The sequence below is a fragment of the Rhagoletis pomonella genome, unplaced genomic scaffold (genome assembly GCF_013731165.1).
Source record: "Rhagoletis pomonella isolate Grant_MI unplaced genomic scaffold, Rhpom_1.0 Rhpom_scaffold_00007, whole genome shotgun sequence".
NCBI lineage: Eukaryota > Metazoa > Arthropoda > Insecta > Diptera > Tephritidae > Rhagoletis > Rhagoletis pomonella.
In genome coordinates, this window is record NW_023458561.1 from 29056434 (window position 1) to 29069817 (window position 13384).

The 13384-nt window shown below is 32.2% G+C and overlaps 1 protein-coding gene across 1 annotated transcript in view; it reads right to left on the minus strand.

Annotated features, from left to right (window-relative positions):
- Positions 1-13384, minus strand: part of LOC118743776 — a 452583-nt gene that overhangs the window by 147618 nt on the left and 291581 nt on the right. The window lies entirely within an intron of this gene.

Here is a 13384-nt window from a genome sequence, read left to right on the forward strand (position 1 = left end):
TACAGATGGTGAGTTTTTTTTTTTTACTAATGCGATTAGAAGATGAAGTGAGAGAAAACGAAAGATGGGACTATATACAGGAATTTTATTGCTGACAAGTACATAACTAAAGCGCTAGGGAAAATAGAAAACACTAAACTAGGTATACAAATATTTTAAATAAATCCTAAATTATTAAAATAATAGCTGTTATATGTACATAAGCTAGAACGTGTTGGCGATAACGTAAAATGTTAATTAAATGTAAGTGATGTGGCTATTCAATTGAAGAGTGTTGTGCACATTAGAGCGTGTCACAAATATATGATAATTCATTATCAAAACTGATATAATATATGAGTGTTTCAGGAAAGTAAAATTGTTTTTTCGTTACTTTATAGAAAGAGCGAAATCGATTTATTTTATAACTCTCACATTTGATTATCGTCTTTTAGGAGTTACCAAAGAATAATTACTCGATTATGTGAAATTAAAAAGTTATTTACACTTTTCTAGAAACGACACCCTGTACTCAATGGTAACTAAAATAAAAATATAATTTATAAAATTATTGTTGTTAATAAAAAAATTTTGTCACATGAAACGCAAACTTTTTTTGCTCGAACTATTCGTAAATCATAAAGCGGATTTATGAGAATGCTCCGATTTTGCTGTTATTATAGGGTTTTATATTTTTGAAATCCTTTCATAGCAAATATTCAAAATCGATTGTGACATTTAAGTATTCCTTATTTTCTCTTCACATACAGTCGACGTAATATTTTCATATACCTATGAACATTAGGCCGTACAAGCTTACAAGAAAAAAAAATAGTTGTACACCACAGAGTCCAAAGTATTTTTGCAAGGTAATTTCGACTCCTTTTTGTGTCGAAATTGAGTAAGAAGGAAATAACAAAAAAAAAAATACTTTTTACTGACATTAGGGTAGTATTTTAAATCACTAGGAGCTGAGATAATTAGGTAGGTAAGCACCTTAACGTGGTGGTTGATGTCCGGAACAAAAAAAAATTTAAATATCATAGTTTACAATCTGACTAAAATTGCTGAATATATGATGAAAAATATAAAAGTGCAACCCTCACCACCGACTAAAAACAGTTTTCTTTCTTCAAAATTTCCATGCAAAAAAACTTAAGACTTGGGTGTGTATGGCGAACTTTTCTTTTCAAATACGGTTTAATTTACATACGTACATACATACATTAAACTTTTAACAGCTGCCAACTTGCGGCAGTATCATCTAAAGAATAGACCAAAGAACAATATTGGCTACTGAAAGTGCTTTCGGTTTGTATGCAAATGTATACGAATACGAAATTTAATGTTCAATAAATATGTTTATATATTGATAGTTATACCGATATACAATATATATATCGATAAACAAGAGGTTAAGGACATCGAAGCTGAAATGGAAAATAATTCACGAACCGATGGTTGGAGGAATATTAATAAATAAATCGATAACTAAATGGGGAGGATATTGATGATTAAAATAATAATTATATCTTTATGAATACGAATCTGGATATGGCCAAGTCGATAGATATGGTGATAAGCAATTCATCGCTCTCCGAAATTTGTAAGCTAACACAAGTACGTTGAATAGTAATCGGAAGACGTAGACCTACATCGATAAATATATCGGCAAAAATATCGATAACTATATCGTTATAAATATTGATAACTATCATCGAAAATGATGATGATTGTATCGATAAAAGTGACGTTAAGTAACTCTACTTCAGTAAGGAAAATAGTAAGTGAAATAATATTTGAAATGCGATATTAATAACTAGATCGATAACTAAATGTCGATATCGATGGTTATAATAAAATTTATGAATTTATATGTATGTAAATATACATATACATACACTGCTCCGCCGTCTGTTTGGATTCATTTGGAAGAATCGCGTTGGTTTGTATGGACGGTGTCAATGTTTAAGGACAACAGCTAAGTCTAACGTCGGCAGTGTCATGGTTCAAAACGGTCTGAAAACGATAACTAAAGCGATAAATACAAAAAAACCACGATTTTTTCAAGTGAGTTCAAACTCTTTGCAGGGAAGTGTATATCGATTTATATACGAAAGAGTATAGGTCAAAGATATTGCAATTAGGGGATTCACAAGTCGTGTTAACCGTCGTAAAATCTTAAGCTTAAAATTGTTTTATGTAAAACAATGGTTAGAATGATTTTATAGGGGCTGACTACATATTTTTATCAGTTTAAAAACATTTCGGTGGAGTTGGAAATCTGCTAAAACCTTTTTAATCGTTATTTTACACGATTTTACGATGGTTAACACATATTGTAAGTCCCCTATATATCGACAAACGGGTCGATTACAATATCGATAGCGACATCGAAAATATCTATGTGATAATAACTTTGCAGTAGGAGTAAGTAAAGTAGGTATCAATTTATGAATGCACCCAGTTAAAATGTGAGAACTGCTGAATGATTCTGCGATTACTGGCAAAGGGATGTGCGATTAAGAACACCTTTGATCTCTTTGTATAGATTAAAGAACCTTCTTTTATTCGATCGTGTGAAAAGGCTATTTTGCGGCTATTATAAAAAAAATGATTAGAAATAAAACGACATACCGAGAAATTAAAAAAAAAATATATATTTTTTACTTAGAAGCTTGTTGTCGTCAAAAGACAAATGTAGTTCTTATTAACCTGCATAATTCAACTGTGCACAAACATATGAACGTACTCTATATATGCACTTACGTGTACTTACTTATGTATGTATGTAGAAATTCTTGCTCGTTTGCAGGCGCCTAACTGCCTGTCACAGACGATCGATCAATTAACCCGAAAAATTAACGAGGACTTTAAAACGACGATGGATGAGCGAAGAAATGAAACAAACTGACATATTTGTAATTAAAAAAGAAATACCAATGCAACAACTATAAACAATTAAAGCGCATGGAACCAAAATAAAAACAGAAACAAAATGAAAAGTAAAAAGGAAAAGTAAAAGTAAGTAAAAGTGAAATGAAAATGTTGAAATAAAACCAAAGCCACTGAAGCAACGGACAAGCTACGAGTATGTACGTATTGTATGTATATACAGAATATGCATTGCTACGACTTATATAAAAGTGACAGCAACAACAATATCAATTGCAGCAACAACACATGCGCTGATAATTGTTAAACCGGCAAATTGGTTATCAAGTAAGAAAAAAGCCGAGTCCAGTCGAAACGTGGCACATTGCCACCAATGCCACTGGAACACGACCAGTGCTGACCAGAAATTCACTATGGAGAAAAATTTCAGTAAGTGGCATGGTAAACAAGGCCAATGCGTTTCCGTCAACGTAAGCTTACAGTGGCAAGCACGCGAATGATGGTATGAACTAATGGATAAAAGCATCAACGAAGATATGTGTACATACATATGTATTTGTATGTGTGCTCATTAGACTGGGTTTGAAAATCAATCTGCAATTACCAAAATCGAATTCTCTTTTTAACTTTTTTTTATACCTCGATTTTAAAGTGTTTTGTATCGATGAGAAAATCTTTTTTATAACAAACATCCTTTTGTGATCCTGCCGACCTAGCATGTCAATTAAGTCTACTAAATTCTTATAACTCAGTTTATACCTAACTGAAAACAAATTTACCCCACAGAAAATTAAGCACTTTTAGTAAGCGCTGTGATTTTTGCTTGGAAGCTTAACGATATATTATTTAGGCGGTTTACGAATCGTGGGAACATCAAATTACTTTCCTGCACGCTTGAGTTACTCGCTTGCCATGGCGTATGAGTAACAATAGTGTCTAATAGCGTTTTCTTTTCTCCAAAAATGTTCTGCCCTTTTATATGGGAACTTTCGCTTTGCGTTGCCCTGAAACCTGAGAAAATGTTGCATTCTTTATATGAGAATGAAACAGAAAATGTACTACTCCATCACAATTTATTTATAGAACTTAATAAAGCTGAATTATTCACTTGGCCTGTAACAATTTTAAAACAAAACACTTATTTCTGATAGGGAAAATAATTGAATTTTTACAAGATTAAATTAAAAATCAACCATGCAACTCTCACCCTCACGTTTATTTGAGGGCAGAAAAGGCAGCACTTTCGCCGGATCAGAGCGCAACCTGCTGAGAAAAGAACACGACGCCTTGTGAAAGGGCTGAGAAAAGAACATGAAAATGTGACAGCGCTAACACAAGGCAGAATAAGTGCAGCCTTTTTTCGAGAAAAGAAAATGCTATAATACATATCAACATCAAATTTGAGTACGGGGTGAGAATTCGTGAAACGGATCACTTTTTCCGTTATGTCGTAGTAATACTTTTGATTTATTGAAATTGGTAGTCCTTATTTATAAAGCCGTTTCTTTAAATATATATATATTTTTTTTAATTTTTTTTTGCATTTAAAAAAGTTTTTTTTTTTGGGTATTATTTGAGCAAAAACTAGTTTACCATGGCTGCGTTTCTTTATACATTCCGGATAAACCCATTTCACAACCAGAATGAACAGAATGCCATTGAAATATACGTTTACATATCATCAGGAACGTTCTAAAGAATAAGTAAACAAAAAAGTTTATTCCAAACGTTCAGAATGAATAAAGAAATACAGCCCATATGACTTGAAATTTTCAGAGTTTTCATCAGGCGCCGCTTATGTTTGGCAAAGTCATATGTTAGCTACATAGGTTTTGCTTAATTAGTATTCAAAGTAAGGTTTTCGAATTTTTTTTAGATTCAAAAAATATTTTGAAAAACGACTTTATAAACCCTCTACACGTTGTCTCGGACAGTCTATTTCAATTAACATACAAACTAAAAAAATTCGATGCCGCTGAAAAAGTGATCCATTTTATGAATTACTCCCTCTGGTCAAAATAGACATTTCAACTTACTGTAATTTTTTAGTTAATACATTCATTTTTACGCTTCAAAGGAAAAAAATTCATCGTTTATATATTGAAATGTTTAATTAAATATATTAAGAGCGAAGTTGTATTAACGCTGCTTTGATAACCCTAATGAAAGTTGCTCAGAAGATAACCATACGTTTTTGAGATGTATCATCGTTTGGTCGCCTTAATGAGATCGTAATAAAGATTTTTGAATTTTTTTATGTTTAGTTTTATGGAGTCTTTAAATATTTACATAAATAGAATCTTTAATCCTCATTTCCAGAAAGGGAGACACTTTGAAATCGAGCCATAAGTACAAAGGGTTAGTAACACCTCTTCACTCTGGCTGTTTTTAAGACTCACTAAAGGCGAACATTGGCTTGACCCAAAAACTCCCTTTCAAAGTGAGCTCCCTAACTAGGGGAAGAAATGGGAGACGGTAATTGCAAACTTTGTTTTCAGGATATGGGCCAACCCAGTCTAATATACGTACATATGCACATTATACATTTACATACACGTATGCACACGTATGTATTAACCGTTTGCGTGATAGCGTGTCATGTTATTGGACATCATCCAATTACCGAGTGGCTGTATACAAGACAAAGCAGTTAAAGTAATATTTGTTTTTGTTGTTGCCCATATACAAGTGTATTAAATTGCTGCTTTTGCCATTTTATTGACTTTCAAAATCAACTGCGTGTTACTGTAGGATTTTTGTGTATAAAAAATACAAAAATTTAGGAGTATCATTAAAGCTGTCCATGTTCCAGCGATCGGGACTAAACAAAATTAGTATGAGACGACCCTTCAAGAATCACATTTCGGATAAAAATAATTATTACCGAAAACCGTTTACGTGATCCAATATTAGCTGGTAAAATACATAAAAAACAAGTAAGAAAGTCTAAGTTCGGGCGGAGCCGAACATTAAATACCCGGCGCAAGTATTAAATATATGTTTTCCACCTTTCCGAAAGCTACCGCTACATGATAAGCCGGGGTGTATACATTTTAAGTAAATTAGCGTCCTTAAATTTCGAAATATTGAAATTTCAGGAATTTCTGAAATTTACCGTTATATGAAAAGCGGCCTCAATTTTAGTCCGATTTCAACAATTTTCAACGGTTTGCTTTTATGTGGCAAGCACAATAACCATACCGAGCTTGGTACAAATTGGTAGAACGGTTAGCGAGATACATATATGTGATCACAAGTGGGCGGTGCTACGCCCATTTTCCAAAATTTTGTCATAAACGTATTTCTTGGTAAAGAATTGTTGCAACCATCAATTTTGAATAAATTAGCTTCAATATTTACTGATTTATCGTAGATTTTGTATTTCTCGAAATTACCGTTATATGGGACGTGGGCGTGGTTATTGTCCGATTTTAGAAATTTTCGGCCAGTTGGTATGCTGTACCAGGACCAACAACTGTGCCAAGTTTGGAAGAAATTGGTGTAGCGGTTACCAAGATATACACATGTAACCATAAGTGGGCGTGGCTACGCCCATTTGCCAAAATTTTGTAATATTCTTATTTTTCGTCTAAAACTCATTGCAAATATCAATTTTGAGTGAATTATCTTCAGTAGTTACTAAAATATCGCAGTTTTCGATTTTCTGAAAATTACCGTTATATGGGAGGTAGGCGTGGTTATTGTCCGATTTTTAAAATTTTCGGCCATTTGGTATGCTGTACAAAGGCCAACAACTGTGCCAAGTTTAAAAGAAATTGGTGCAGCGGTTACCAAGATATACACATGTAACCATAAGTGGGCGTGGCTACGCCCATTTTCCAAAAATTTATAATATTCATGTTTTCCGTCTGAAACTCATTGTAAGTATCAATTTTGAGTGAATTATCTTCAGTAGTTACTAAAATATCGCAGTTTTCGTATTTCTTAAAATTACCGTTATATGGGAGGTAGGCGTGGTTATTGTCCGAATTCGCCCATTTTCAATACCATCCGTCCCACGCCCAAAAGAAGTTCACGTACCAAGTTTCGTTAAGATATCTCAATTTTTACTCGAGTTATCGTGTGCACAGACGGACGGACGGACGGACGGACGGACGGACGGACGGACAGACAGTCACCGCTTAATCGATTTCTCTTTTCATTCTGATCATTTATGTATACATTTGTCTATATCTATCTCGATTCGTTTTGCCTGTTACAAACAACCGTTATGTGAACAAAGTTATAATACCCTTGTGCACAAGTGCGCTCGGGTATAATAAAAAAATATAATTTTTGGGTTCAATTAAAAACACTCATTTTGAATAAAAATTGCCGGGCAATGACAATAAGAATGATGTAATAACAAAATTTAAGCGCTTACACATTTTTCTGAACGGCAAATGGATTTTATGTGGAACTTTTCTATGACAGAAATACAATCGGGAGATTTGTATTTGAGTGCCAGAACGCGACCGATATTAGAAACAATTTATTTTAGTACGTAGCTCTGACCAGGAATGGAACTTTGGTTCCGCCGAGTGGAAGTTCGCACCTCTAATCACTCGGCTACGCGGCGGACAATAAGTAAGCATACATATTTATAAGGAATGAAAAATGCTACCTTTATTATTAATATAAGTAGTATTGCGAAAGATGTCCTGCGGTTTTCTTTATTCTAACGTGGGTGCAATCAATGGCACCAATCACGCCCGGAAAATTTCAATATTCTTTCTTAATTCGCGCATTACATCCACCTACTTTTCCTACGAATTTGCCATGCAGATAAAGCCTAAAGCCATTTTTGCAATCTAGCAGAAATTTGGCAGATTGTAGCTTGCCTTAGACCATGCAAGTCAGCTGCATCTTCCTGAACCTTTAATTGTATTATTAGTGCAGTTATTATAAGAAGTCTTAAAATTGCTTTGCTTTTGTTGGTAGTTACATAAAAACTTAAGGGCTTTCAAACACTATAAATGTACTGTAAAATGAAAAAATAATTTATTACAAATTATATCGGACTTTTGAAAAAAAAAATTACTTTTAAATACTATTCTTTATTTAATAGGTGCAAGAACTAATGTATTTACCATTATTTCTTATTTTAATTATTTCTGCTTACTAACAAAACATATATTTTCCGTAGAGCACAATTACTTTAAAACGAGTGTTGAAATTATTTAATTTTGCTTCTATACTTTTACATAAAGCAAATGTAAAAAACGCGTTCTCATATTCATTACCAATTACTTTCATACGCTTCCGCTTATTTGAGCAATAACAATTTATTTAACTATAATACTTACGCACACATTTATTACAGATGTATAAGCGAACATTCATGTGTGTATGTAAGATACTTATTTTCATTTGCCTGCACAACCCACTTGCCCATGTCTGGTTGCGTATGTAAATATGTGCAGAAAGTAATATTTACTAGGCAAATATTTCCGCGATATAAATATATTCATGATATGTATACACATATATAACTGGATGTTAATACATATGGGTTAATCCATAACAAATCGACCAATTCGACTAAATTTTACAATTTCCGGTATTTTGCAAGTTATTTTTTGAATATCTCAAAAACTATTATACGTACGAAAATGGTTATAAATTCGTTTTAAAGGTGCTAAATATTTATGTTAATAAAAAAATATAAAAAAAACTTCGAAAAATATAGAAGCAAAAACTCATAAAAATGTTTGCCTAATTCTTACAGTATCCCCAACCGATCTTAAAAAATTTTGAAATTTTAAAAGAAGCGTTTTTTTTGTTTTAAGGTTTAGAAATTTGAAAAAATTAAGTTATGTTAAACAGTTTTTTTTTTCTTTTAATTTAGGGTTTTCAGAAGAAATTTATTTTTTTGAAAAATGTATGTCTTAAAAGAAATGCCTTTGGAGATTAGTTAAAGGTTTTTCATTTAAAATTTTTTAAATTTAAAAGTGCCGTAATATTTTTTATATATCTTTTTTTCTATAGCCCCAATTATAGCCTTTAAAACGAGACCTTTTTTTAACTCTAATAATTTTTCAGACATTCAAAAAATTAATTTGCCAAATACGGAAAATTCTAAAATTTTGAGCTTTCGAACATTTTTTTCCTTTAACAGAACATAGCTATATGTAAAAAAAAAAGTTCTGACCAAAATTCAGCCAAATTAAAAATTGTCGATTTCCCCCACTGGCCAATTTTGCATGGATTGACCCACATGTATATATGTATATACGTACACAAAAAAAATATATACATACAAACGATGTACATGCTGTGCTTGCTTATCATAAATATGCTGGAATTTAATTCCATGTACACCACGGCTTATACGTAACCATTTTCGCACGCGTTTTATTAATTTCACATGGCTACCGGACAGATGTGTACTTAGTATGTACATACATATATATACACATACTCGTATCCTTCCTTTGTTAGCACTTTTTTTTTTTGTTGGTACTGCTGTTATTTTTATGCCTTGTTGTTGTTCATTCATGGCATAATTTCGATTCCGCCTCCACAAAGGCGTTCAACTTTCGGGGCTATTGTTGTTGGTGGTGTTGCTGCTATTGAAATTGTACTCGAATATTGTTTTGCTTGTTGTTGTTGCTTCGCGTCTTTATTTTCATATGTAGCTCGCACTTTTTGTTAATAATTGTTTCTTTCTTTTGCCGCCTATACAAATTTACTTTGTTACTGTTCATTGTTTGTGGTTGCTGTTGTTATTTGAGTTCATTTATTGTTGTAAAAGAGTAGTCATAGTTTACATTTATGTTATTATTGTCTTACTTTTTGTTTGTTTGTTTGCGTGGTGTTCTATTCACAAAGCTTGCACACAAAATGCCTACAGTGTCCTATATATGTACATTAGACTGCATCACTTCCCATACACAAAAAAAAAAAAAACATCGGTACTGTGTTTCCATTGGAACTATAAAATCTATTATATTTAAAGACGCCCACCAAAAAAAAATTCTTTAAGAAATTATTTTTATTCATAACTACTTAATTTTTTGAGGTATTTTCACATCGCTACAGCTCACTTAAATCTTAATATTTTTCCGAAATATTTTGGTGAACGTCTTATAGTATAATAAATTTTGTAATCCCGTCGGAAGAACCACAACTTTTTTTGGTGACGCAGTCTAATGTACATACATACATATGTATATATATGTACAAATTTAGTGGACCACATGATCGCTTGCGGTTACACATACATATGTATGCATGTATACCTTACTAGCACACAATGACAGTTAGATACATATTTGTGTACAAAAAACAGCCGCACTCTCACGTGCCTGCGTTGTTACAAATGTGTGTAAGTTTGCGTGCCAGTGCGTATGGCCATTGGTCCATTTGGTCGGTAGATATCTATTTCTCTGTAAACGAATTGTTTGTGCTCACCAACAATGATACTTGTTCTTATTGTTGTCGTTTAGATTGCATTGTTTACACGTTTTGTTGCAACTATTACAAAGAAATTTGAATGAAATTTAAACAATTGCTGCCAATTGCATATATCCCAGCTTTTATTTATACCCAACAAGCACATTTTTCCAGATAAGTTACTTGTGCTCAATTGGTTATATTATACCCGTTGGCGGCCGCTGTGCTGTAGTGGTAAGCAGTGCGCACTTCCACTCCGCAGGGCTTGAGATTAAGCCCTGGTTAAAGCAACATCGCAAAAAAAAATTTAGAAACAAATCCTTTTTCGCCCCTCGGCAGGCAATGGCAAGCCTCCGAGTGTATTTCTGCCTTGAAAAACAGCCCCTTATTCGAGAGATCTTGGTTAAATTTAAGCCAGGAAGGTTGTTTCTTTGCTAGAGCTTCTAAAACATTGACATTGACTTTTTGACACTTTGACCTCGTTTTTTTTTCAAAATCTGGAGCTGATGGAAACTTTATGCTTGCGGATTCGTAATCACAGAAGTGTTTCTTTATAACCTAAAACGCAAGATAGCGGAATGTTCCGGTATAAAATTTTTCGGCGAGACTGTGGATCCATAATCTATGTCTCAAATAGAAGTAAAGTGCATCAAAAGTTCGCTACAACTACAAACTTTTTTCTTCATACCAATTTGATCTAAATTTAGTAGCTAAAATTTAACTTCTGATTACCTAGAAAATTGTAATTCTAAATTTGAAAAAACCTCAATAACTTTGGGGAGGTTTAAAAAAGGTTAGTCATATTTGACATCAGGGGGCAAAACTACATCATATGCTATTACATTATATTAAATTTCCCACTAAATTATAGGCAATTTTGTAGACTTTGTGAAAAATTGCATGAAAATCCTGAACTCTAGGGCCCTTCGAAGCACGTTTTTCCGATTTATAATTTTTTCATAGGGTACGGTTTTATGACCAAAGGAACATTTCTAGGGGGAGTCTTGTTGTGTAGCTTAGCAAAAAATTTTCTCCATACAAATAAGGGGCAGGTTAATGAGCACACAATGGTCTAGCTTTTCTCAATATTCATCGCATTCTGGATTTTGATTTTGACTCAGTATTAAAAGAATTTTTATCTATACCTCGGTGAATTGCATTTACCTTTTATTTGAGTTTTGCTAAATTATATCCACAATTAAATGCAATATGCTGAATACTCTAAATAAAACAATAAGATTCTTGGTTGGTACGATTGCTTCGAATATGCTAATGCGAATTATTTGATGTTGCACTTTTAGTAATCGGGAGACATTATGCCGATGAACAGAATATCAATTAAAATATTGATTTTCATGAATTGTATACAATTTCCACGAAAAATTTTTTCTTCCCCCACAAAAAAAAGGCAGAATTTGCTCGAATTTTTTTTTGAATTCTTAAATAAAAAAAAACGGGTAAATTTTTTAAATACAGATCAATCCTAGGAGGTGAGAGCATTAAAATTCGGAATGCATTGTTGGACCACCCTAAGCACAAACATATCGAGCCCTAACCGCCAAAATAACGTAAGCGACATTTTTTTCAAAATTTTCTTTTTGATGCAGAAATGCATCTAGATGCTCTGCGAATATTTCTGCATCAAAAAGAAAATATTGAAAAAAGTGTCGCTTACGTTATTTTGGCGGTTAGGGCTCGATATGCTCATAAAGAAAACATAACTGAGTGATAAATAATGATGTGATTTGCAATAAATGTAATTAGCTATTAAAATATGTTCTATAAATCCTTACAATTCCAAATATATAGAAATTGTTATAAAATGGGATCGCCACCACTGCATTTCTTCACTCGTGTATATAAATTCAGTTTCAACAAAATCCAAGCGAAATACATACAAATATATTTCAAAGCTTAATATTTCTCACATACTTTTAGGTGAAATAGTCTGTAGGTATATATTTTAAATATAGACAAAAATTATGTGTATGCAAACAAATTTTAGTACTTCGAATAGAGGAGGAAATTGAGGAATAAGGCTAACAAATTGTGGGTTTTATCTGTGGGAAGAATTTAGCTAAATTCAGATATTTTTTAATTTTTTTTTTATTTGATGAGAAATATTTGCATGTATGTACATATGTGTATTTATAAACTGATATGCGGGTTAGTGGATATAAATTCGTACTAAATAGTTTCAGCAAATAGAATAGGGGGAAATATGGCATGTGTATATTATTCGCTTTATACAACTACATACTTACATAGTTGCTTACTGCTAGTGGACTTAAAAAATACAACTACAATTTTATACTTACATATTTACAAATGTACAAAGTGGTTAATGCAAAGTTAGTGAGATGAATTCTAAACCAAAGCTCATATTTTCACTTAAAATATTATGGACTTATATATATATGTACGTACGTGCAGGTATTAAAACTTTTTCATATGCACATTCGGGATTTACTTTGCGAAATAGGAATTTTGAAGAATATCTAGTATGCATACGGGATTTTTTGGGTATTAATCAGGCACAGTAATTAATAAGTTAAGATTTTTTCTTTGGAGTATCAAGAAATGTTCAGGTTTTAGGAAAGCAATGATGACAACTCGGTGAAAGCAAAGTACTAGTGGAGCTTAATGTGATTACTTTTCTGTGTAGCTTTAAAGATGTTTTTTAAAACACTACTAAATTATCTGTGGTATTTAATTAAAACAACTTAAGTTACTTTAGAATGTTTGACTTTGAATTAAAAAATAAAAAGTTTCGCTGAAAAATTTTAATATTTTCTAAATTTCTATGTAATCTTTTTTCAGATTTATTAAAATAAATCGTTTTACATAATTTAAAGGCATATAAATCCTTATTTCAGAACATATTGAATATTTAAATCGAATAAAAAATACAAACCAAAATTTTCCTACCTAAAATGACAAGTCGCGGCCTCTAACTTATAAATCTTTAAAAATTATGGGGTAGGGTCTTGAAATTTAATATTTTTTTTCGATGGGAACCCTAATAGATATTAATATATAAATACATAGAAAACATTGATAAGCAAAAAATATAGACCAGAACAAATATCTTGTCACTCAATTTGCACGTGAGATT